Consider the following 25,625-nt stretch of genomic DNA (forward strand, 5'->3'; position numbering starts at 1 on the left):
ATGAGAACTCTGGCAAGAACATAACATAGGCTGTGTGGTGCATCTCTTAGTGCATCAAGAAAAGCACACAAGGTCAAGTTGCCCCATTGTTAGTGATGCTAAAATGATTACTTGGTTAGGATGGTGACTGCCATATCTTTAAGCATCTTAAAGTACATGCTTTCCCTTTGTAAATGAATAAACAAACCTTCAACTGTTCTTTGATCACCTATTTCCAAGACCCTACTAAGTATTCTAAATAGTCCTTCAATGCTTAAGAAACCATGTAACCTTTAGGTCCTATGAGAATTCTAGCTCACTAAAGTTCTTAGGCTTATTCTTGCCCTTTAATTGCATTTGACTTTTATTGATGTCTCTGTGGTTCCCAGAAGTACAGGTGTGGTGGATGGCAACAGGAGTTATGTTTGGCGTGTGAGCTTATTGGTTAATATCACGGGTGCTTAGAAGACTTGAATTCAAATCTTGATTTGGGTCATTAATGTCTTTATTATCGTGGATAAGTTTTCTCTGAGCTCTTTCCTTCTCTGTAAACTGGAGGAAATAATAGCAAACTGAGTTGTAACAATAATAAAACGAGAACATGCATCATGTAGGTCCTGGCCCATGGTAGGTGCATGGTGAAGGCACCTGCCATGTTTATTATTTTTAGCACTGGGGTCTAATTGGATGCGGGAGGAATGAAAACTATTTTTATTATCTGTGGTTATGGTGAACTCAGAAGAGGTTGTAAACTGTTCACATCAAGACACATACCCAGCCCCCCCCCCAAAAAAAAATCCTTCAAGCTTTCTTAAGTTTCAGCGCTTAAAGGAGAAAATGTGTTCACTATAAGATGATTGTGCTTTGGCTACACATGAATCCCAGGATTGGGAAATTGTATAGAGGGCACGAAGCCAAGGCAAATATAATTAAGTTGCTCAAAAATGTACTAAGATCCAGGGAGTGGTCAAGATAAACTCTCAGGATGATTTCTTCCTTCCTTCCTTCCTTTTTCTTTCTGTCTATCTGTCTTTCTTCTTTTTCTTTCCTTTTGTCTTTTTAGGGCCACAGTCACGGCACATGGAGGTTCCCAGGTTAGGGGTTGAATAGGAGCTACAGCTGCCAACCCATGCCACAGCCAGACAACGCCAGATCTGAGCCACATCTGCGGCCCACATCACAACTTAGGGCAATGTAGGATCCTTAACGCACTGAGTGAGGCCAGGGACTGAACCAGCATCCCCATGGATACTAGTTGGGATCATTCCTGGTGAGCCACAAGGGGAAATCCACTGGATGATTTCTGAAGAATGAAATTCAGCTGTGCTGTAACAGTACTATGGAACCAATTCATAAAACACGCTGAAATAGGGAGTGCCCATTGTGGCCAGTGTAAACGAATCTGACTAGTATCCATGAGGATGTGGGTTGGATCCCTGACCTTGCTTAGTGGGTCAGAGATTTGGCATTGTGTGAGCTGTGGCTAGGATCTTATGTAGCTGTGGTTGTGGCCAGCAGCTGTAGCTCCTATTGGACTCCTAGCCTGGGAACTTCCATATGCTTCAGGTGCAGCCCTAAAAAGGGGAAATATGCTGCAATAGTATAACATACTTAGCCTCAAGGCCTAATATTCAGTTAGTTTAAGCCAGGCTGTTTGCCTGCTTCAGCCAGACTTGCCGCTTGGATCAACTCTAAGGACGCACCATTCATGCTAACAGAAATGCTGTCCCTCCCCCCACACCCCTCAAGCCCTCCCCAGCCTCGCCTCCTTGCTCTCCCCATCTCCCCCTTCCCCGCCCCAACCGGGTTAATGCCAGCGCTGAAGACAATGCGCTGGACTGCACCATCTCAGGGATGCTTTTGACTCTAGCAGCTTGAGACTGTTTCCTAAACTCCATGAGGCAATTTCAGGTCTCTTTGTAAAGTTTCTTTTGCAAATAAAACCAGGGATGAGGGATACAATAGGGATATCTTTGGCTGTTTCCAGAGAATCCTGGTGGCATCGGTTTGTCGATTGTCAAAGGAATTTGTCACAACTAAAAATTATAATTTTAATTTTCTCCTGAAGAACTAAAACCATTTCATTGTTGAATAGGCTGACATATAATTCTGTCAGGAAAAATAGGCCCTTTGCTCCTATTTTAATCAGCAGCTTTTCTGTCCTGGCCAGGACGCTTCCCTTACCATGTTATGATATTTATGTCCACAAGGTGGTGCTATTCACACAGCACTCTGATCATTTTTTTCAACCGATCAAGGTTAGCGCCAGCGTTTTACAGACGAAGAAACTTACCTAGCTAGTTAGTTGGTTGTAGAGCTAAAACTGGAGCTAATCCATTGTTTCATCCACAGTCAGCTAAACAGTTATGTTAGCTTAAATGTAAGCCTTAGAAACATATTTTTTTTTTGTCTTTTTTTTTTCTTTCTCTTTTTTAGGGAGGAACCTGGGCATATGGAGGTTCCCAGGCTAGGGGGTCTAATCAGAGCTGTAGCTGCTGGCCTATGCCATAGCCACGCCAGATCTGAGCCGTGTCTGTGACCTATACCACAGCTCATGGCAGCACCAGATCCTTAACCCACTGATCGGGGCCAGGGATCAAACCTGCATCCTCATAAATACTAGTCAGGTTTGTTAACCTCTGAGCCACTGCAGGGAACTCCCTAGAAACATATTTAAAATGTTTGTAGAATCTATTTCTGTTTCTCTTGACCAAGATAATTTTAATCTTTACTAAGCGCTAAAAACCAACCCCTACTGTGTTTTTGCAGTGAATTTCAAATTATCACAAAGGAGACAGAAAACATACTTGTGTTTTTCTTCTTCAAATTTCCTATCCCAGAGGATTGCCATTGAGGATAAACACATGCAACTGGGGAGTCAGTTCTTGAAAAGCACATACTGTGGCCATAGTGCTAAAGGTTTAGGATGGACTGTCCCGTGTACTTTTTGGCGATTAAGCTGATGCTGTACAACTCAGACCAGAGATTATCAAACCCTCCCTAGAGCCTCTGATTTATCTGGTTGTATAAGGCAGCTTGTTCTTACTGTTTACACGACTATGGTTTCCAAGTAGTGTGCAAGCCTGGTCCACTGGGGTACACAAAGTAATTTCCGCTTATTTTTTCTCCTTTTTGTCTCCTATTTTTTATTGAGGTATAATTGACAAATAATATTAGTTTCAGGTCTATAACGTAATTGGATATCTATATATTGTGAAATGATCACCACAGTACATCTAGAAAGCATCTGTTACTGACATATAGTTACAGAATTTTTTCTTTTTCTTTTATTTGTCTTTTTTAGGACCACACAAGGAAGTTCCCAGGTTAGGGGTCTAATTGGTGCTATAGCCACTGGCCTACACCACAGCCACAGCGACGCCAGATCCGAGCCATGTCTGTGACCTAGACTGAAGCTCATGGCAATACTGGATCCTTAACCCACTGAGTGAGGCCAGGGAACGAACCTGCGTCTTCATGGATCCCAGTAAGATTCATTTCCACTGAACCACGATGGGAAACTCCCCAGAATTTTTCTTATGATGAGAACTTTTTTTTTTTTTTTTTTTGGTCTTACCTGTGGCATGCAAAAGTTCCTGGGCCAGGGATCGAACCCAAGCCACAGCAGTAACCTGATCCTTAACCCCCTGAGCTGCTAGGGAACTCTGAGAAATTTTAAGATCTATTTTTCTCCTATGTTTTTATGTTTTATAGTGTATATAATATTAGCACTGTATTGCATGTGCATAATGTATATATGGAAGAAACATGTTAAGAGTACATACTCTTCTTTTTTACTAATTGAAGAGAGATCAGAAAGATTTGGAGAAGAGTGTGTACTTCTTTGGATGTGTGTTACATGTCAATAAGAAGTTTAAAAATAGTTGAAGCTACAGATGTGATAAATTCATTTGAGAAATAAAATAAAAATAGTTGAAGATCAGTGCTCTAGATACCATATGGTGATGGAAAGTTAGCAGTGGGAACTGTTTATTTTCAAGTCCAAGAGTTAATTTTGGTGAAATATTAGAGGAAGTGGTTTAGGGACCTTTCCTAAATTTGATGGGGAGGGAGGAATGACAGTGGCCAGAACTGGCTTATATTACATAGTTATCAAATGGTTGTTTCCTCTCCTATGTAATGTTCCCTCTGCCTTTATCACCTAGAGTTGAGTGTTTTTCAGTATGGGATAGCCTTCCTCAGGAGTAAAGTTATTAAGTGAGCCTTGTCTTTGGTGGAAAGGAAAAAAAACCTCTGGATTTACCTGGGGATTTCTATTTTCTTCCTTTGCCTCACATTCAGTTGGATACCCACAATTCTTAGCCCCCAATTATATTTTCTTAATTATGTTGAAATTCCATAGAAAATAGTAGGAATGACCAAACTGGCTTATTTAACAAGGATAAGTCTCTACAATTGCCAAACTATTGAGGGCACTGAAATGGGCCAGGAAAGACAAAATAATAAGCAAGCCTTTTGAAACGAGGTTGAGAGTGAGGATAGGAAATCAGTTATGTAGATTTAGCAGTTGTGAAAGGAAGCTCTATAGCTACCCAGCATGACAGTAACTAAGAATATGAGGAAATAGTAGAAAGAGGTTCTCTGGGAACAGATTCAAATCAGAATATCTTGGTGTTCCCATTATGGCTCAGTGGAAATGAATCTGACTAGCATCCATGAGGACGCGGGTTCAATCCCTGGCCTTGCTCAGAGGGTTAAGGATCTGGCGTTGCCATGAACTATGGTGTGGGTCACAGACGTGGCTCGGATCTGGTGTGGCTGTGGCTGTGGCTGTGGTGTAGGCTGGCAGCTGTGGCTCTGACTCAGCCCCTAGTCTAGGAACCTCCATATGCCAAGGGCGAGGCCCTAAAAAGACCAAAAAAAAAAAAAAAAGTTAAAAGAAAAATAATATCTTGAGGGAAATTACTAGTGGATGGTAGAAGAAAATGAGAAAACTTGTTTCAGGGAAAACAAATGTGATTCCATAATTTAGCAATAAAATAGTAGATACTGCAAAGTGTCAAAAACTTAATCTTCTATTAATGAGTAAATTTCAATAAATAAAAATGTTCTTGAAAATAAAATAATATAGATAGAAAGTTTATTGAAAGTTTCTATTTCAACAGAAAAAAGTTGAGAAAGAATTTTTGAATTTTTTTTTCTTTTTTGGCTGTACCCATGGCATATGGAAGTTCCCAGGCCAGGGACTGAACTGACTTATACCACAGCTGCAGAAACGCCAAATCCTTAACCCACCGTGCCACAGTGGGAACTCCAAATTTTGAACTCTTATCCCACATCAGCAGCAGAACTAGGTGCTGAGAAAATTATGATGGATTGCGTACTATCCCTGCTCTCAGGGGACTTATAGTCTTGGAAAACAGTAAGAAATGCTTAGACAGGGATAAGTACAGGATGCTATGTTAGCACATGGAAAGGGTTTCTAAGTCCCATTGCTTTAGCAGAAAGTATTCAGTGATCATTTATTGAGAATTTTGTGTCAGGCACTGTGCTAATAGACACTTAAAAAAATCACATTGCCTTTTAAAAACTACCCTACTTTAAAACTAGAGTTTTTTTGAGTTTCCTTGTGGTGAACTAGGTTAAGGAACTGGTGTTGTCATTCTAACAGCTAGAATCATTGCTGTGGCAAAGGTTTGATTCCTGGCCCAGGAACTTCCACATGCCGCTGGGGCAGCCAAAAACAAATACCAGCCCCCAAACTAGAGTTTTTAATAAGCTCTACTGTTGTCCTTATTTTACAGATGAGAAAACAGGGGCTCAGAAAGACCAATACTAAGAAACAATGTTGATGCCAATTCCAAAAATTCTATAATTTAAATATGAGAAACTGAAAAATAATTTGAGGTGTATTTACAGACAAAGAAGTGATCTGGGAATTCCTGTCATGGCTCAGCAGAAACAAACCTGACTAGTATCCACAAAGATGTGGGTTCCATCCCTGGCTTCACTCAATGGGTTAAAGATCCAGCATTGCCGTGAGCTGTGGTGTAGTTTGCAGACACAGCTCGGATCTGGCATTTGACCCCTAGCCTGGAAACTTCCATGTGCTGAGGATGTGGCCTTAAAAAAAAGAAAAGAAAAGAAACAATCTAGCCAGTAAAATGTAAGCATACCAGGTCCATTTATTTTGAAACTTTCATTGCAGTGTCATACATAAAGAGAAGGGCAGTCTTCAGCCGAATTTTAACAACTGAGCACACCTATGGAACTTGCTTCCAGTCTAAGAAACACGTTAGCAGATTCCCCTACCCCCATTCCCATGCTCCTTCCCAGTCACTACTTTCCAGTGACTTCTAACAATGTAGATTTAAGTTTACCTGTTTTTTGTACCTTAGGTAAATGGAATTGTGTGTCATGTACTCTTTTTTTTTTTTGCTAACCTTGTTTATAAGATTCATTTATTTTTGCATATAATTTTAGTTTAGTTTAGTTTAGCTTACTTTTTCTTCCTTTTAGGGCTGCACTTGTGTCCCCGGCTAGAGGTCCAATTGGAGCTGCAGCTGCTGGCCTATACCACAGCAACAGCAGATCTGAGTGGCACATGCGACCTACACCTCAACTTGCAGCAATACTGGATCCTTAACCCACTGAGCGAGGCCAGGGCTCGAACCTGTATCCTCATGCATACTAGTTGGGTTCTTAACCTACTGATCCACAATGGAAACTCCCATTGTAATTTTAGGTCATTCATTCTCTATCATGTCAATATACCATAAATTTTCATAGATATTTGGGTGGCTTCAATGAACATTTTAGTACATGTCTTCTGGTGAACATATGGATGCATTTCTATTGGGTATATACTAGGCGTGGAATTATTATATCCTAGAATAGGCACATGATCAGTTTTAGGAGACAAGGGCAAATGATTTTCCTATGTTCATACCATTTTGTGCTCCACCACTGTTTCATAGCCTTGCCAACACTTGGTATTTTGCATCTTTCACTTCAGCCATCTGGTCACATTTTAGCTTTTTTTTTTTTCTTTTTACTGCTGCACCTGCAGCATATGGAAATTCCCAGGCTAGGGGTTGAATCAGAGCCGCAGCTGCAGGCCTATGGCACAGCCACAGCATGCCACCCGTTGAGTGAGTACAGGGATCAGACCCACATCCCCACAGAGGCTATGTCAGGTTCTTAACCTGCTGAGCCACAGTGGGGACCCCCACATTTTAGTTTTAATCTGCATACACCTGATGAAGGATTGATCAGTTGAGTACCTTTTCATACATGTATGGGCCCTTGATATATCCTCTTATGAAATGTCTGTAGTGGGTTTTTTTTTTTTGTCTTTTTTTCTATTGGGTTGTCTTTTGTCTTATTTATTTGTGAGCATTTAAAAAAATGTGTATTTGGGATATGAATCCTTGGAAGGGTGTGTGTGTGTGTGTGTGTGTGTATGAAATATCTTCTCTTACTCTGAAAGTTGCCTTTTAGATTTCTTTTTTCTTTTCTTTTCCTTTTTTTTTTTTTTTTTTTTTTTTTGCCACTGCATGCAGCAGCTTGATGTGGGATCTTAGTTCTCAGACCAGGATTTGAACCTGGGCTACAGCAGTGAAAATGCTGAGTCCTAACCCCTAGGCTACCAGGGAGCTCCCTTAATGGTATCTTTTGAACACATGTTCTTAATTTTTTTTTTTTTTTTTTTTTTTTTTGTATTTGTCTTTTGAGGGTCGCACCCGTGGCATACAGAGGTTCCCAGGCTAGGGGCGAATCAGAGCTACAGCTGCCAGCCCATGCCACAGCCACAGCAACGCCAGACCCGAGCCGCGTCTGTGACGTCAGAGCTCATGGCAATACCAGATCCTTAACCCACTGAGTGAGGCCAGGGATCGAACCCGAAACTTCATGGTTCCTAGTCGGATTCATTTCCGCTGCAGCAGGAGGGGAACTCCTTTAATTTTTATTTTGGATGGTATGTAGGGAGGTGTGTCTGGCTTGGTCAACCTTAAGGAACTGAGACCTGAGCATTGTTGAGTTTTACACTTATTTCAAACACTTTCATATACATAACAGGGGTGGGAATAGTTTTTCTTCCAGCTGTGTTGGGGTATAATTGACAAATAAAATTGTAAAATATTTAAAGTATACAATATACATCTGTATATGTATTGTGAAAGGATTCCTCAGTTGCGTTAATTAACACAGATGTTCTTAATTTTAATGCAGACTAACTTATTACTTTGTCCCTTTGTGGTTAGTGTTTTTATGTCCTCTTGAAGAAATCTTTGCTGCAAGGCATCTTTTAAAATGGATTTTATATGTAATAGAACAAGAGGCTTGCCATTAATAGGAAGTAGCAGAAAAAATAGTACCATGTGAAATGATCTCTTTTCAGTCAAAGGAGGTCAGAAAAGCAGCATCGTTTGGGATTTATAAAGTGGAACTGCAAAGTGTACTCTCTACAGAAAATACTGCCCACTTGAATCTTTCTGTAGTGCATACATCCAGGATTAGCTGCGCCAGGCAGCTTGCTTAATTTTTTTACTCATTTGAAGGAGAGTTTATATTATTATTATTATTAGTTTGTCTTTTTAAGGTCACACATGTGGCATATGGAGGTTCCCAGTGTAGGGGTTGAATTGGGGCTGTAGCCGCTGGCCTACACCACAGCAATGCTGGATCCTTAACCCACTGATCGAGGCCAGGGATCAAACCTGCGTCCTGTCCTCAAGGATGTTAGTCAGAATTTGTTTCCGATGAACCATGACTGGAACCCCGAAGGAGAGAGCTTTTAGACCTCAAATATATTCAAAGCCTATATTTTAGTTATTTACTTTTAACCTAATACCATATACAAAAATTAATTCAAAATGGATCAAAGAACTAAATGTAAGAAACACAGGTATAAATCCTCATGTCCTTGGATTTGGCAACAATTTTTTAAACATGACACCAAAAGAACAAACAATAAAAGAAAATAATAGATAATTGGACTTTAATAAAAAATTAAAAACTTGTGGATTAAATGACACTATCAAGAATGTGAAAAGACAATCCATAGAATGGGAGAACTATTTGCAAATAACATCTGATAAAGGCATAATATCTAGAATATATATAAAAAACTCTTATAACTGACAAAAAAAAAAAAAAGACCCAATTTAAAAATAGGCAAAGGATTTGAATAGACCTTCTTCAAAAAAGATCTACAGATTACCTATAAGCGGGGTTCCCGTTGTGGCACAGCAAGAAACAAATCCAACTAACATCCATGAGGATATGGGTTCAATCCCTGCCCTCAATCAGTGGGTCAGGGATCTGGTGTTGCCGTGAGCTGTGGTGTAGGTCACAGGCACAGCTCGGATCCTGCATTGGTGTAGGCTGGCAACTCTAGTTCCCACTCGACCCCTAGCCTGGAACTTCCATATGCCATGGGTGCGGTACTAAAAAGCAAAAGCAAGACAAATTATCTATAAACATGCAAAAAATGTTCATTAGTATTAGAGAAATACAAATCAAACCACAATGAAATAACTTTTTGTATTTGCTCAGATAAGCTACACCAATAATTATTTTTTCTTATTAGGGCTGCACCTGAGGCAGATAGAAGTTCCCAGGCTAGGGGTTGAATCAGAGCTGCAGTTGCAGGCCTTCACCACAGCCACAGCAACACTGGATCTGAGCTGCATCTGCGACCTACACCGCAGCAATGCCAGGTCCTTAACCAATTGAGCGAGGCCAGGGACTGAATCTACATCCTCATGGATACTAGTCAGATTCTTAACCTGTTGAGCTACAATGGAAACTCCTATAGCAACAATTTTTAGAAAGGAAAATAACAAACATTGGTGAGGATATGGAAAAATTAGAACTTTTTTACATTGCTGGCGGGAATGTAAAAGGCAGAGCCACTGTGGGAAACAGTTTGGTAGTTCCTCAAAAAGTTAACACAGAGTTACTACTTAGCCTAGCAATTCCACTTCTAGGTAAAAACCCAAGAGAACTGAAAACATGCTCACATAAAAACTTGTACAAAAATTTTCATAGCATCACTATTCATAAAAAGTGAAAATGTAGAAACAACCTAAATGTCCATCGTCTGATGAATGGATGAACAAAATGTGGTGTAGTCATACAGTTGAATAGTTCGCAGTCATAAAACGAGACGAGGTGTTCATGCTATGATGTGGGTGAATCTTGAAAATGTTCTGCTAAGTGAAAGCAGCCAGACACAAAATGCTGCATAGAGTATAATTCCATTTATATAAAATGTCCAGGATTGGTAAACACGTAGAGACAGAAAGTAGATTAGTAGTTGCTAGGAGGTAGGGGGAAGTGGTGGCAGTTGGGAGTGATGCTAAGAGTATGGGGGTTTCTTTTTGGGGTGATGGAAATGTTTTAGAATTAGTTGGTTGTACAACCTTGTGACTGCACTAACAACTTACAAATTGTACATTTTAACATAGTTAAAATGGTAATTTTGTGTGTGTGAATTTTACCTCGAAAAATTATAAAAATGTCTCGGCTACAAGGGTGTTCATGAAATTGCTACAGAAAGAAAAGAATTTCTATAAAAAGAAAAAGAAGCAACGGAGTTCCTGTCATGGTGCAGTGGAAACAAATCCAACTAGGAACCATGAGGTTGCGGGTTCAATCCCTGGCCTCCCTCAGTGGGTTGAGGATCTGGTGTTGCTGTGAGCTGTGGTGTAGGTCACAGACGCAGTTCGGATCCCACGTTGCTGTGGCTGTGGTGTAGGCCAACAGCTGATTTGACCCTTAGCCTGGGAACCTTCATGTGCTGCAGGTGTGGCCCTAAAAAAAAAAAAAGAAAAAGGAGAAAAATTTAAAAATTTAAATGTTCAACTGTGGTGTGTTCTTTGAATGAACTGGGCTAGAGCCAAAAGTACACATTTGTAGAGGTTAATTTATTGATGTGAAAACTTGTTCATGAAATTGAGTAAAGAAAAACTAGTTATAAAATAATATTTATGGAATGAATTTATATTCTGAAAAAATAACAAAACCCAAACCAAAATACCCTGGCAAGTGAGAGCCTGGAAGGGTATATACTACAATATTAGATAGCTCTGGGTGGCAGTTTTCTTTCTCTTTTTGCCTCTTAGTGTTGTCTGGTTTTTCCACAATTCCCTTCTTTTCCGTAATGGATTATGGTGACAGAATTGGCTAAGATGGAAGAGTCTAGAAAGTCTGAAGGCTTAGGTCAGCTTGGCTCTCTGGCTTGCCCAAAGCTGTGTTTTCCCCAGAGGGAGAAAAATATGAAAATTGAAGAGGAAGGAGAAAGATCTCTAAAAAGAAATCATTTTAGAAAATGTCCTTAGGCAAATTGTACCTATAACTGCTAGACTTCTTGTTGCTTGACTTTTTCCTCTGGCTCTGCATTCGTCCCTAGTGAAGGAGGTTAAAAAAGACCAGTGTGTTGGCAATAAAATCGATTTGGCACCATGTGGGAGTGCTACTGTAATTATGGGGCTCTGAGCACTTTTCCTGCAATTCCAGCTTTCAGATATTTAAAATTATATTGTAAATTCTTTTTCTTTTTTTAAATTTTTACTTATTTATTTATTTGTTTGTTTATTTATTTATTTTTTGTCTTTTTTCCATTTCTTGGGCCACTCCCGTGGCATATGGAGGTTCCCAGGCTAGGGGTTGAATCGGAGCTGTAGCCACCAGCCTACGCCAGAGCCACAGCAACGCGGGATCCGAGCCGCATTTGCGACCTACACCACAGCTCACGGCAAAGCCAGATCTTTAACCCACTGAGCAAGGGCAGGGATCGAACCCGCAACCTCATGGTTCCTAGTCGGATTCGTTAACCACGACGGGAACTCCTTTTTTTTTTGGCTTTTTAGGGCTGCACTTGCGGCCTATGGAGGTTCCCAGGCTAGGGGTTGAAATTGAGCTGCAGCTGCCGACCTACACCACAGCCACAGGAACGCGGGATCTGAGCCACGTCTGTGATCAATAGCATAGGTCACAGCAACGCTGGATCCTTAACCCACAAGGATTAGGCCAGGGATTGAACCTGCGTCCTCATGGATACTAGTCGGGTTGGTTACTGCTGAGCCACAATGGGAACTCCTATGGTAAACGCTTCAACCACATTGAAATTTAGCATCCTTGACTACTGCAGCCCAGAGATTTAATTGTTAAAAACAACAATGCCTTTTGATTGGAGAGAAAAGAAAAAGAAGGCTAAACATTTCTGGAATGTGGAATGTATTCTCTGACATCACTTTGTTTTTTAAAATGAAAACTTTTACATGATAGTCTTATATACCTAGCAGATTTAAAAACAATATAAAACACAGTATTTTTTTTTAAAAAAGCATTTTAAGATGAAAACCGGACATTTCTAAAAATTCTCATAAATTAGAAAGTAGTATTTATTTATCAGCCACAAGGAAAGTAGGGGAAATTTACTAGCTCTTTTCTAGTTGTGTAGCTTTGGGAAATTTACATAACCTCTGTGCTTCACTTTTTCTGAAAAACTGGGATCATACTAAAACTCACCTCTTTTTTTTTTTTGCTTTTTAGGGCCTTTTCTGCGACCTATAACCACAGCTTACAGCAACGCTGGATCCTTAACCCACTGAGGAAGGCCAGGGATCGAGCCAGTAACCTCAGGGATTGGATTCATTTTTGTGCACCATGACAGGATCTCCTAAAACTCACCTCTTTTTAAAAATTATTATAGTTGATTTACAATGTTCTGTGAATTTTTGATATACAGTAAAGTGACCCAGTCATATGTGTGTGTGTGTGTGTATATATATACACACACACATATATAAATGTGCATTCTTTTTCTCATATTCCTATCTTGTTCTATCACAAGTGATTGGATATAGTTCTCTCTGCTGTACAGCAGGACCTCATTGGTTATCCATTGAAAATATAATAGTTTGCATCTCCTAACCCCAAACTCCCGGTTCATCCTCCTCCCCTCATCTCCGCCTTCCCCTTGGCAACCCCAAGTCTGTTCTCCCCGTCTGTGGGTCTGTAAAACTCACCTCTTCATGACAGCCATGAGGTACAGTGCTTGGATCTTCCTTCAGGAAACGACTTGCTATTCCGCTGTAAGGTGTGTGTTAGCTTGTTACAGCCCTGAGGTAGATTTTGATCTTCTGGGGTAGCCCCCAGCCAGTGATTGAGCTCAGGGGGGTATGAATGTAGTCACTTCAGCCCAAGATGAGACGCCTCTAATGGGAACTATTCCAGAGTTGCTGAGGGTTAAGAGTTTGTCAGACTGCAGCATGGTCTGAGACTCACCCTTCCCAACCTGCTGACTCACCCTTGCCTTTAATGTGTCAGATCTACAGTGTAGTCTGAAGACTCCCTGCCGGTCCTGCATTTTCCACCTTTTATCTTTCACAGGCATAGCCCTCCAAGAAATCTTTTGTATTTCTAGCTCTATCTGCTTCCCAGAAAATCCAACTGACATGCTCAGAACTGTTGTTAGACTTAAGTGTGATAGAAGTGACAAAACCTAGTCGATATCTGGTCCATAATACATTCTTCTTTTTGGTCACCACCACTTTCTCATTTATTATTATTATTATTATTTTTTTTTTTTTAATGGTTGCACCCATAGCATATGGAAGTTGCCCGGCCAAGGATCAAATCCAAGCCACTGCTATGACCTGTGCCATAGCTGCGGGAACACCAGATCCTTTAACCCACTGCACTGGGCCAGAGATTGAACCCACACCTCTGCAGCAACCCAAGCTGTTGTAATCAGATTCTTAACCCACTGCACCACAGCAGCAGGAATTCCTTTTTCATTTATTCTTGATTTGGTTTCCACTATCCTTTTCTACTGGCATATACACTGCATACACACTGATTAATTTTTTTAAATAAAAGCTTTATTGTTATTATCCTGTGAAGAAAAAATTTTAAACAAATATTGACTAGTATTTGGCAAAATAAATTAAAGAAATTAATTAAAGAGAAAAAATAAAGTAAATAAAGTGTGCATGAAGTGAAGATAATCATTCTGAGGACAGATATTTTTATTTAATATTTAAAAAGAAAGGAACTTAAGCATAAAACAAAAGAAAACCATCAAACCACAAAAGGAAAAACAAAAAGAAGAAATGAACAAAGAAGAACTACAAAATCAATTGGAAAACAAGGTATAAAATGGCAATAAGGGAACTCCCATCATGGTGCAGTGGGAATGAATCTGACTAGGAACCATGAGGTTGTGGGTACGATCCCTGGCCTCACTCAGTGGGTTAAGGATCCGGCGTTGCCTTGAGCTGTGGTGTAGGTTGCAGACACAGTTTGGATCTGGCATTGCTGTGGCTGTGGACAGCAGATGTAGCTCTGATTTCACCCCTAGCTTGGGAACCTCCATATGCTGTGAATGTGGCCCTAAAAAGCAAAAAGACAAAAAATAAATAAAATGGCAATAAGTACATACTTATCAATAATTACTTTATTGTTATTATTATTATTATTTGGTCTTTTTTTTGTCTTTTTAGGGCCACACATGTGGCATATGGAGGTTCCCAGGCTAGGGGTCCAATAGGAGCTACAGCCGCCAACCTGCACCAGAGCTCATGGCAACCCTGGGTCCTTAGCCCACTGAGTGAGAGCAGGTATTGAATCACAACCTCAGGGTTCCTAGTCAGATTCATTTCTGCTGCGCCATGATGGGAACTCCAATAATTAATTTAAATGTCAACGGACTAAATGCTCCAATCAAAAGACATAGAGTGGCTGATTGGATTAAAAGAACCTATAATATGCTGCCTACAAGAGATTTACTTCAGGATGAAAGACACACATAGATTAAAAGTGAGGGAATGAAAAAAGATATATCATGCAAATGGAAATTACAAGAAAGTGGGGATAGCAGTACTAATTGCTACAACTCTGATCCTTAACCCACTGCACTGGGCCAGGGATCGACCTGGTGCCTCCACAGAGATAAGCTGGGTCATTAACCCACTGCACCAACAGTGGGAACTTCCAAACCAAATATTTTTTAAGTATTTAGAATGCTGCTGAAATGTTGCCTTCTGCATTAGCATGGTCAAAGATGCAGTTTGCTTTGCAGAGAAGTAAGCATTTGTTTTCTGGGGGAACTAAGAAGCTGGTCAGAACAGGACGAGAAGAAAAGATGGCCTCTCAATAAACTGTTCTAAAAAACACATTCCCAGGAGTTCCCCTTGTGGCTCAGTGGTAAGGAACCTGACTAGTATCATGAGGATGTGGGTTCAATCCCTGGCCTCGCTCAGTGGGTTAAGGATCCAGCATTGCCATAGGCTGTGGCGTAGGTTGCAGACTAGGCTTGGATCAGGCATTGCTATGGCTGTGGTGTAGGCTGGCAGCTGCAGCTGCTGCAGCTCCAATTGGACCCCTAGCCTGGGAACTTCTATGCCATAGGTATGGCCCTAAAAAGATCCAAAAACAAAACGCATTCCCTATCCCTTACAACATTCAAGCCAAAGCAAACTGACCACTTATTAGAATCCTGAAGGATTATTTGTATATGAGAATAGGACGGGAGGAGGGCTGCTAAGATTCCTTCTGCATGAAAAAAAAACTGTACTTGATTAGAATCATAAAACTAGTAAGGTTTAATGCTTCGTCGAGGGCATTCTTAAGTGAAACTGACTTTTTTGTTTTGTTTTGTTTTAGTGAGTACCTAGCAGTGCAATGGCTATTCATATAGTTTGGTGTCACTGCCTTGACTTGGGTTAAGGTGCCAGCAGTTTTCCCCACTGCTGCTTTTTGCAACAACAGTGCAAATGTAAACAGAGTGTAAAAGGCAAATAATTTCTTAGTTTCATTATGAAAATAGAATCATTTTTAAATCCAGTTTGACACCCATTCTCTTTTAGTTAGTCTATTTACATTCAATGTGCTTACTATATATTTGGATTTAAATCTATCATCTTACCATTTGTTTTCTATTTTATCCCATGTATGTTATGTTGCTTATTCCCTCACTTTTCTCTGCTTTCTTTTGGAGTAATTACTTTTTATATTCCATTACTGCCCCTGCACCTCCCACACCCAGAATTGACTTACTAGTTATTATTTTACTACTCTTTTTTTTTTTTGCCACACCTGCAAAGTGGAATTTCCAGGGCCAGGGATCAAACCTGCGCCACGGCAGCAACACAAGGCACAGCAGTGAAAACACTGGGTCCTTAACCCACTAGGCCACCAGGAAACCCCTTACTATCTTTTAGTGGTTACTCAAGAGATTAAACATGAATCCTTGATTAATTAAAATTTTAATATAAATAAATACTTTTACTACTTCCCAGACAATATGAAGAATTTGAACATTTTTACTCCATTTACCTTCCCCCAGCTTCTAAAAAGTATATTTTTGATTTTGAAAAAAATTATACACCTTAAAAAGTTGTAATTAGTGGCGTAATAAACTTATACACACACAAATATGTCTATGTATATATATTTACATAAATTCATCAATTGTTGACATTTCTCTCTTTTTGTCTCTCTCCCTCTCAGTTTTGTTCTTAAACCCTTTCTACTGATTGGATGAGGCCCACCCTAATTATTAAGAATCATCTCCATACTTAATGTTAACTAACTGTAAGTATTTTTTTATTTTTTTTTTTTTTGTCTTTTTGTCATTTCTTGGGCCGCTCCTGCGGCATATGGAGGTTCCCAGGCTAGGGGTCCAATCGGAGCTGTAGCTGCCAGCCTACGCCAGAGCCACAGCAACGCAGGATCCGAGCCGCGTCTGCGACCTACACCACAGCTCATGGCAACGCCGGATCGTTAACCCACTGAGCAAGGGCAGGGATCGAACCTGCAACCTCATGGTTCCTAGTCAGATTCGTTAACCACTGCGCCACGACAGGAACTCCAAACTGTAAGTATTAACCATATCTAAAAAATACCTTCACTTAGATTAGTGTTTAATTGAATAAATGGGTATTATGGCCCAGCCAATTTGACACATAAAATGAACCATCACAAAGTACATGGAGGTTCTTTCTTGTTCCAAGTCAGAGAATATAATAGCCATTTGCATTTCCCATTTGTTCATTCATTTATTTGACAACTATTTCTTGAGTACCAGCCACATGCCAAACCCTGTGGTGGATGCATGGATACATATTCTAAGATTCAGATAACTGACTTATAAATAATTTAAAATACAACCTATTTTTCTTAAGGTAGGGCCCTATTATATATATATTTTAAGGCTATTGCCTTATCTCTTTTTGACTTACTTTATTTTCTTGCAGGATATAGACGGGAATGTATTCATTTTCATATCTTCAAATATCTTCTCACATAGTTCCTTGCCAGAGAAATTCCTTCTATTGAAAACATTTTAATTAAACCATTAGTTTTACCAGAAAAGTTGAGCTCAATGGCTATTGAAATGGAAGGGAAATCATAGCCCCATTTAGCAGCTTATTTTCCAAAAGCAACAATATAGGACCAGCCTAGTGCCTAACTGCATTTCAAGCTTCTGCTTGTATCCAACTTGTTAATGTCACATGATCCAAAGCAAGTCACAAGGCCAGTTCAGATTCAGGGGGTGGGAAAATAGACTCCATATCTTGATGGAAATTGCTGTAATGAATTAGTGGCTGGAGCTCCTGCTGTGGCACAATAGGATTGGCGGCGTCTTAGGAGGATTGGGACTCAGGTTCAATCCCTGGCCCCAATACAGTGGGTTAATGATCTGGCATTGCTGCAGCTTCGGCTTAGGTGTCAACTGTGGCTTCTATCTTATACCTGGCCTGGGAGCTCCATGTGTCATGGGGTAGACAAAAATGAAAAAAAAAAAAAAAAGAATTAAAAGCTATTTTTTACCCATATGTTACAATGGTTTGAGATAAGGTGAAGTATATGATAGTCTTTTTGGAGCCTATCAAAGGATATATTCTGGGGTTTATGGGGCTTTCCCTGTCCCCGTCATATCATCATACCTTGTTACTTTTTTTTTTTTTTTTTTTTTAGGGCCACACCTGTGTCATATGGAAGTTCCTAGGCTAGGGGTCCAATTTGAGCTGCAGGTGCTGGCCTACACCACAGCCACCAGATCTGAGCCATGTCTGCGATCTACACAACAGCTCATGGCAACGCAGGATCCTTAACCCACTGAGTGAGGCCAGGGATCAACCTGGTATCCTCATGGATACTAGTCAGTTTTGTTACTGCTGAGCCGCAACGGGAGCTCCCCTCGTCACTTTTTAAAATCGAAGTATAATTAACTTACGATATTGTATTGCTTTCAGGTGTATAATATAGTGATTTTTATATATTACAAAATTATCGCCCTGACAAGCCTAACTAGCATCTGTCACCACACAAAGCTATTGCAATATTATTGATGATATTTCCAATGCTGTAAATGACATCCCTGACTTATTTTTTTTAATTGGAAGTTCGTACCTCTTAATCTCTTCCACCTATTTTTCCCATCTCAACACCCCCCTCCCGCCCCCGGCAACCACCTGTTTGTTCTATGTGTTTGTTTCTGTTTGTTATGTTTGTTCATTTACAAAACTTTCACAGATTATGGAGTTCCTGGAGTGGCTCAGTGGAAATGAATCTGACTAGTATCCATGAGGACACAAGTTTGATCCCTGGCCTCACTCAGTGGATTAAGGATCCCGGGTTGTCATGAGCTGTGGTGTAGGTTGCAGACACAGCTAGGATCTGGCATTGCTGTGGCAGTGGTGTAGGCCGGTGGCTACAGCTCCTATTTGACCCCTAGCTTGGGAACCTCCATATACCTCGGGTGCAGCCTTAAAAACACACACACACACACATACACACACACACACACACACAATTCACATATAAGTGAAATCGTATGGTATTTGTCTTTGACTTCTTTCGCTTAGCATAATGCCCTCTAGGTCCATACATGTTGTGGCAAATGGCAAGATTTCATTCTTTTTTATGGCTAAGTAATATTTCATAGTATATACCACAGTTTCTTTATCTATCTATTAATCTATTGATGGACACTTAGGTTGCTTCTCTATATTAGCTAGTATGAAAAATGCTGCTATGAACATAAGAATGAGTATATTTTTTCAAATCAGTGTTTTTATTTTCTTCAGAAAAATACCCAGAAGTGGAACTGCTAGATTATACAGTAGTTCTATTTCTACTTTTTTGAGGACCCTCCACACAGTTTTTAGAGTGGCTGGACCAATTTACATTCCCACCAACAGTGCACAAGTGTTCCCTTTCTCCATATCCTCGCCAACGTTTTGTTATTTCTTGTCTTTTTGATAATAGCCATCCTGACATGTTTGAGGTGATAGCCCATTGTGGTTTTGATTTGCACTTCCCTGATAATTAGTGATGCTGAGTACCTTTTCATATATCTGTTGGCCCTATGTCATCTTTGGCAAATTGTCTGTTCAGATCCTCTGCCCATTTTTTAGTCAGATTGTTTTTTTGCTAATGAGTTGTATGAGTTCTTTCTATTTTGATTATTAACCCCTTATCAGATGTATCATTTGCAAATATCTTCTCTCATCCTGTGGTTCATTTTGAAAAAAAATGACTGTGTTTTCATTTTGTTGATAGTTTCCTTTGCTGTGCAAAAGTTTGATGTACTCCCATTTGTTTATTTTTGCTTTCATTTCCCTTGCCTGAGGAGACATATCTACCTGGTCAGTTTTTATTTTATTTTTTTGACTTTTTGCCATTTCTAGGGCCGCTCTCGTGGCATATGGGGGTTCCCAGGCTAGGGGTCCAGTCGGAGCTGTAGCCACCGGCCTACGCCAGAGCCACAGCAACGTGGGATCCGAGCCTCGTCTGCAACCTACACCACAGCTCACAGCAACACTGGATCCTTAACCCACTGAGCAAGGCCAGGGATCAAATCCGCAACCTCATGGTTCCTAATCAGATTCGTTAACCATGAGCCAGACCGGAGCGCCCCAGTTTTTAACATAAAGGGTAAAGCTGGTGATTATGTAGTTAAATAAGACAAATTAGACAATTCAAGCATAAAAACAAAATCTCCTTTGAAACCTGAGTTATTGGTTTTTCCATTACATCAACCTTGAAATGGTCACCTTGTCAACCACGCTCTTTGTTTCGAAGACATTAGATCTGCAATCTAAGTCACTGCCTCTTTCCTTTATCCTTATGAACATAACCATTCTTTAACCTTTGGAAAAATATCCACTTTTCCTTCTTTTCTTTGATTATGTGCCCTCTGAAAGATTGATTGTTCATTCAGATTCAGAATAAAAGTCTACTCATCTGGAAATGTCTTTTAATGTTTTTTCAAATAGGTAAGGTTGGAAGGCTACATAATAGGTGCTGTGGTAGTTGTTTTCCTCCTATGGGAGAATTACTCAGTTTTTGCAATTCAACATTCTTTAAAATTTGGCAAGAAATAATGAAAACATACCCTTCAACAAAGTTCCACTGAGGACAACTGAGTAGCTAAGATACTTAGCAAGGCAAATTCAGCCAGAAGCTTTCTAATTCACCTGAGCACTAACACTCAGGATCTTGCAGTGTGGCCCTATTGACCTGAAAGGGTGCGTGCACCTTTAAAAAATGAGCAGATTACACACTTCCCATCAGCAGGCTTAATATCGGTATTTTCATGGCTGTGTAATAAAGTTTTCCAAAGAACTCTGTTAAGGAGTTCCCACTGTGGCCCAATGGGATGGGATCGACGGTGTCTCTGCAGCAGCAGGGATGCAGGTTCCAACCCTGGCCCGGCCCAGTGGGTTAAGGATCCGTTGATGCTGCAGCTGTGGTGTAGGTGGCAACTCAGGCTTGGGTTTGATCCCTTGCCTGGGAACTCCACGTGTCCTGAGTTGGCAAAAACAAACAAACAAGCAAAAAAAAAAAAAAAAAAGAAAAAAAACCACAGTAAAAATGATAATCGCTAGTCGGAGAAGGAAAACATTCAAACTCAAACATATTTCAGTTCTCTTAAACAAATTCTGCCTGGGGTGTACACCCAGACAATTGGTTGTTTTCCTCAGTGAGTGTTGTATAACCACATACCCTGGAAGAATTTGGCTTGTGTTCAATTCTAATTCACAAAGGGCCTTTTTCAAAAATCTCAAGAATGCTATAAATAGTTGGGGAGGGTGTTAATCGCAGAAGTATGCTAATTTATCAAGTAAAAAACTATGTGAATGAACTTTGCAAACCCTAAAAAACACCCTAAAATTTGTTGTCATTCTTTTTATGCTTGTATAATATATACATAATCCATGCAGAGTATAATACATTCCACCCTCCACAAAATAGCATTGGGCTGAAAATGAAATAACTTTGGTAATGCTCTTCCTAGATGAATGAATTTTTTAAAAACTTTTTTTAAACCCTTTTTTTTTTCTTTTTACAGCTGCACCTGCAGCATACGGACGTTCCCAGGGGCTAGAGGTTGAATTGGACCTGCAGTGGCAGGCCAACAACACAGTCACAGCAATGATGGATCCAAGATGCATCTGTGACCTATGCCGTAGCTTGAGGCAATGTCAGATCCTTAACACACTGAGTGAAGCCAAGGATCCAACCAGCATCCCCAAGGACACTATGTTGAGTTCTTACACTGAGCCACAACGGGAATGGAAGCCCAACCTATTACAACTTTAATGAATTTTTTTTTTTTTTTTCTTTTTAGGGCCACACACACGATGGCATATGGAGGTTCCAAGGCTAGGGGTTGAATCAGAGACAGCTGCCGGCCTACACCACAACCACAGCAACACCAGATCCAAGCTGCATCTGTGACCTACACTACATCAAAGCTCACGACAGTGCCAGATCCTCAACCCACTGAGCAAGGCCAGGGATCAAACCCGCAACCTCATGGTTCCTAGTCAGATCTGTCTCCACTGCACCATGACAAGAACAATTTTTGAGCAGTTTTAGGTTCACAGCAACAAAGAAAGACACAGAGTTTTCTCATACACCCGCTGCTCCCACACATGCGTAAACTTCACCATTATCGAAATCTCCCACCAGAGCAGTACATTTTTTTTACAGTTGATGAACCTACTCCATACCACCCAAAGTCTACAGTCTACATTAAGGCTCACTCTTGGTGTTGTGATAGGTTAATGTTTTCATGTTTCTTTTCCTTTTGTAGTTCCTCTTCTGGGAAACCTCTTTATACATAATTTGCTCAATCGCCCTTTGAGGTCTTACTGTTTTTCTTAGTAATTTTTATCAACCCTTTACATATAAAGGATCTTAACCATTTATTATGTTTGTCACATTTTCTTTTTTCTTTTTTACAGCCGACCCTGCGGCATGTAGAAGTTCCCAGGCTAGGGTTTGAATCTGAGCTGCAGCTGAGGTCTACACCACAGCAACACTGGATCTGAGCCACATCTTTGAATTTCACTGCAGCTTGAGGCAACACTGGATCCTTAACCCACTGAGCAAGGCCAGATCGAACCTGCATCCTCACAGAGACCACATCTTTAATCCACTGAGCCACAGTAGGAATTCTGTGTTTGTCACATTTTCAACTGGTTATTTTTTTTTGATTTTATGTTTAGTGATATATATAGATGTTTTAAATTTTTATGCAGTTAAATGGACTGTGATATCTTCTTTTTGTTTAAGCCTAGAAAGTTCTATCTTATTCAAAGAAAAGATAGGTGCTTCCTGGTAGCCTAGTTGTTAAGGGCTAGGCACTGTCACTGCTGTGGCTTGGGTTCAATACCTGGCTCAGGAACTGCCACATGCTGTGGGCATAGCCAAAAAACAAATGAAAAAAATAAAAACAAAAACAAAGAGAAGATAAATGTTCATGTTGTTGTTGTTTATTTTGTTTTATATTTGGATCTTCAATTCATTTGAAATTTATAATTTTTTTTTGTATCATCAAATAGCTAGCTAGTTTAAAAATATGATTTATGGAGTTCCCGTCATGGCGCAGTGGTTAACGAATCCGACTAGGAACCATGAGGTTGCGGGTTCAGTCCCTGCCCTTGCTCAGTGGGTTAAGGATCCGGCGTTGCCGTGAGCTGTGGTGTAGGTTGCAGATGCGGCTCGGATCCCGCGTTGCTGTGGCTCTGGCGTAGGCCGGTGGCTACAGCTCCGATTCGACTCCTAGCCTGGGAACCTCCATATGCCGCAGGAGCGGCCCAAAGAAATAGCAAAAAGACCAAAAAAAAAAAAAAAAAAAAAAAAAAAAAAAAGATTTATGAGATAAAGAGAACAATTTTCCTCTTTCCTATTGATAAATGAGTGTTATATATACTTTTTAAGACCTAGTGCCTGTTTCTGTTTTCTTTACTTCACTGAAAAGCTCTTCTTGCTTCAATATAACTGTTTTAATTATTTTGGTATATAATATTTATTAAAATGTTTTACTAATGTAACTGAATGGACTAGATAGTAGAATGATCTTAAGTATGATCCCATGGTCTCTCAAAGCCACAGAGCTTTCAAGAATGCAATCAGCTGCTATTAAAAAATGTTTAAGGGCTGGGTGGCCTTTCACATAAAATATGAAAGAAGGCAAAATTGGGAGTTCCCATTGCGGCTCAGCAGTAACGAACACAACTAGTATCCATGAGAACATGGGTTTGATCCTTGACCTTGCTCAGTGGGTTAAGGATTTGGTGTTGCTGTGAGCTGTGGTATAGGCCAGCAGCTAGAGCTCCAATTTGACCCTGGCCTAGGAACTTCCATATGCCGCAGGTGCAACCCTAAAAAAAATGACACACACACACACACACACACAAAAGAAAGAAAAAAGGCAAAATTTCATCAAGACGAGGAGTCTGTGGAGCTGGGTAGAGAAAAGACTTTAACTTTCTAAGAGCCAAAGAAATAAAAAGTCCAGTCAAATATTTTAAGCAGCCTGCAGACTTCCGGATGTAGATGGAAGAAAGAGGAGGTGACATGACTCACACCCAGGGATGCAGATGAACTCTGCTACACAAAGTTTGGTCAATAAATTAGTTTCCAGGAAGTTCCCTTCATGGCTCAGCGGTTAACAATCACGACTAGGATCCATGAGGATGCAGGTTTGATCTCTGGCCTTGCTCATTGGGTTAAGGATCCAGCGTTGCCGTGAGCTGTAGTGTAGGTCATAGATGTGGCTTGGACCTGGCATTCTGTGGCTGTGACATAGGCTGGCAGCAGTAGCTCCAATTTGACCCTTAGCCTGGGAACTTCCATATGCCAAGAGTACAGCCCTAAAAAGCTAAATAAAATAAAATAAAATAAAATAAAATAAAATAAAATAAAATAAAATACTTAAAAATAAATTAGCTTCCATATTGTTGAATATATTTGTCAAACTCTGGAAATTTTGAGATAATTCAACCACAAAACTAACTGAGTTTGAAAAGTTTCTGTAGACACTCCTTTGGTAGCAGTTTCTTCAGCTATAAATATCAGGTTTTCTTTAAAGCCATTTTTTAAAATTAATCATTGAATTTATTGAGATTTCTGCATGTACCGATGTTTGTTATTTTATAACAAGTTTTTTCCAGGGTATTGCTCATTCATTCTATTTGTTTTTCTCTCTTTGGCGTGTGTGTGTATTGAATTTGAGAGGAACATGTTTATTTTATGTTCCCTCTGGAACACCTGCTATTGGAGTTATCAGTTTTCCTGTTTTTTTCTTTTATCTCTATTTTCCTTTTTCCTAGAGTTATTTTAGGTGTTCTAATTAGCGGAATACTTGACAAAATTTTTAATAAGGAAAGCATTTAAGGTTTAAGTTTATTTACCATTGAGTGTAGTTGGCTACAACTCCTAAACTAAGTGTTCTATGTATTATTTCATTTTCATTGTTTTGCAAATAGCTGGATGTTATATTTGTTTTATTCTTTGACTCAATATGATGTTACTTAAAAAAACGAAGTCCTGTCTAGGCAATTCAGTAGTTTCTCTCTCTCTCTCCATTTACATTTTAATGAGTGAAACAACTCTTGGGAGTTCCCGGGTGGCACCGTGAGTTAAGGATCTGATAGTTATCACTGCTGTGCCTGAGGGCACTGGTGTGGCACAGATTCATTCCCTGGCCTTGGGAACCTCCACAGCTGTAGGCATAGCAAAGGAAAAAAAAGTGAAACAATTTTTGTTTGTTTTATTTCTCCCTAAAAATAATCTTCAAAATTATGCTGTAGAAGAATTTTAGGAAAGCCAATAGAAATCACCGAATTTGAATCATTTAGTTCACTTATTTGATGCTACTTCCTCATGTTCCACATTAAAGCCACTGGTTTTTGAGAATAAAAATTTTAAGCCGGGAGTTAAGTTAAGGATCTTCTGTTGCTGTGGCGTAGGCTGGCAGCTGTAGCTCTGGTTGGACCCCTAGCCTGGGAACCTCCATATACCACAGGTGTGGCCATAAAAAGACAAAAGACCGAAAAAAAAAAAAAAGTTTTAAGCCATTACCACTGAATGAAAGGTATAATGTGAAAGACTTAGGAAAAGGGATATTTTTGGCATCAGCTAATTTGTGCTACAGCTAATATGTTGGATCCATGATTCAAAGGCAGAAGGGATTTTTTTTTTCTTTCTTTCTTTTCCAGCCATACTTGCAGCATATGGAGGTTGCTGGGCCCAGGGTGGAAATCAAGCCACATTTGACCTATGCCACAGCTGTAGCAATGTCGGATCTTTAACCCACTGCCCCGAGCTCCTGTATCCGCGCTTCTGAGCCCCTGATCAGTTCCTATCCTACAACC

This window comes from Sus scrofa, chromosome 5, assembly GCF_000003025.6.
Source record: "Sus scrofa isolate TJ Tabasco breed Duroc chromosome 5, Sscrofa11.1, whole genome shotgun sequence".
Classification (NCBI taxonomy): domain Eukaryota; kingdom Metazoa; phylum Chordata; class Mammalia; order Artiodactyla; family Suidae; genus Sus; species Sus scrofa.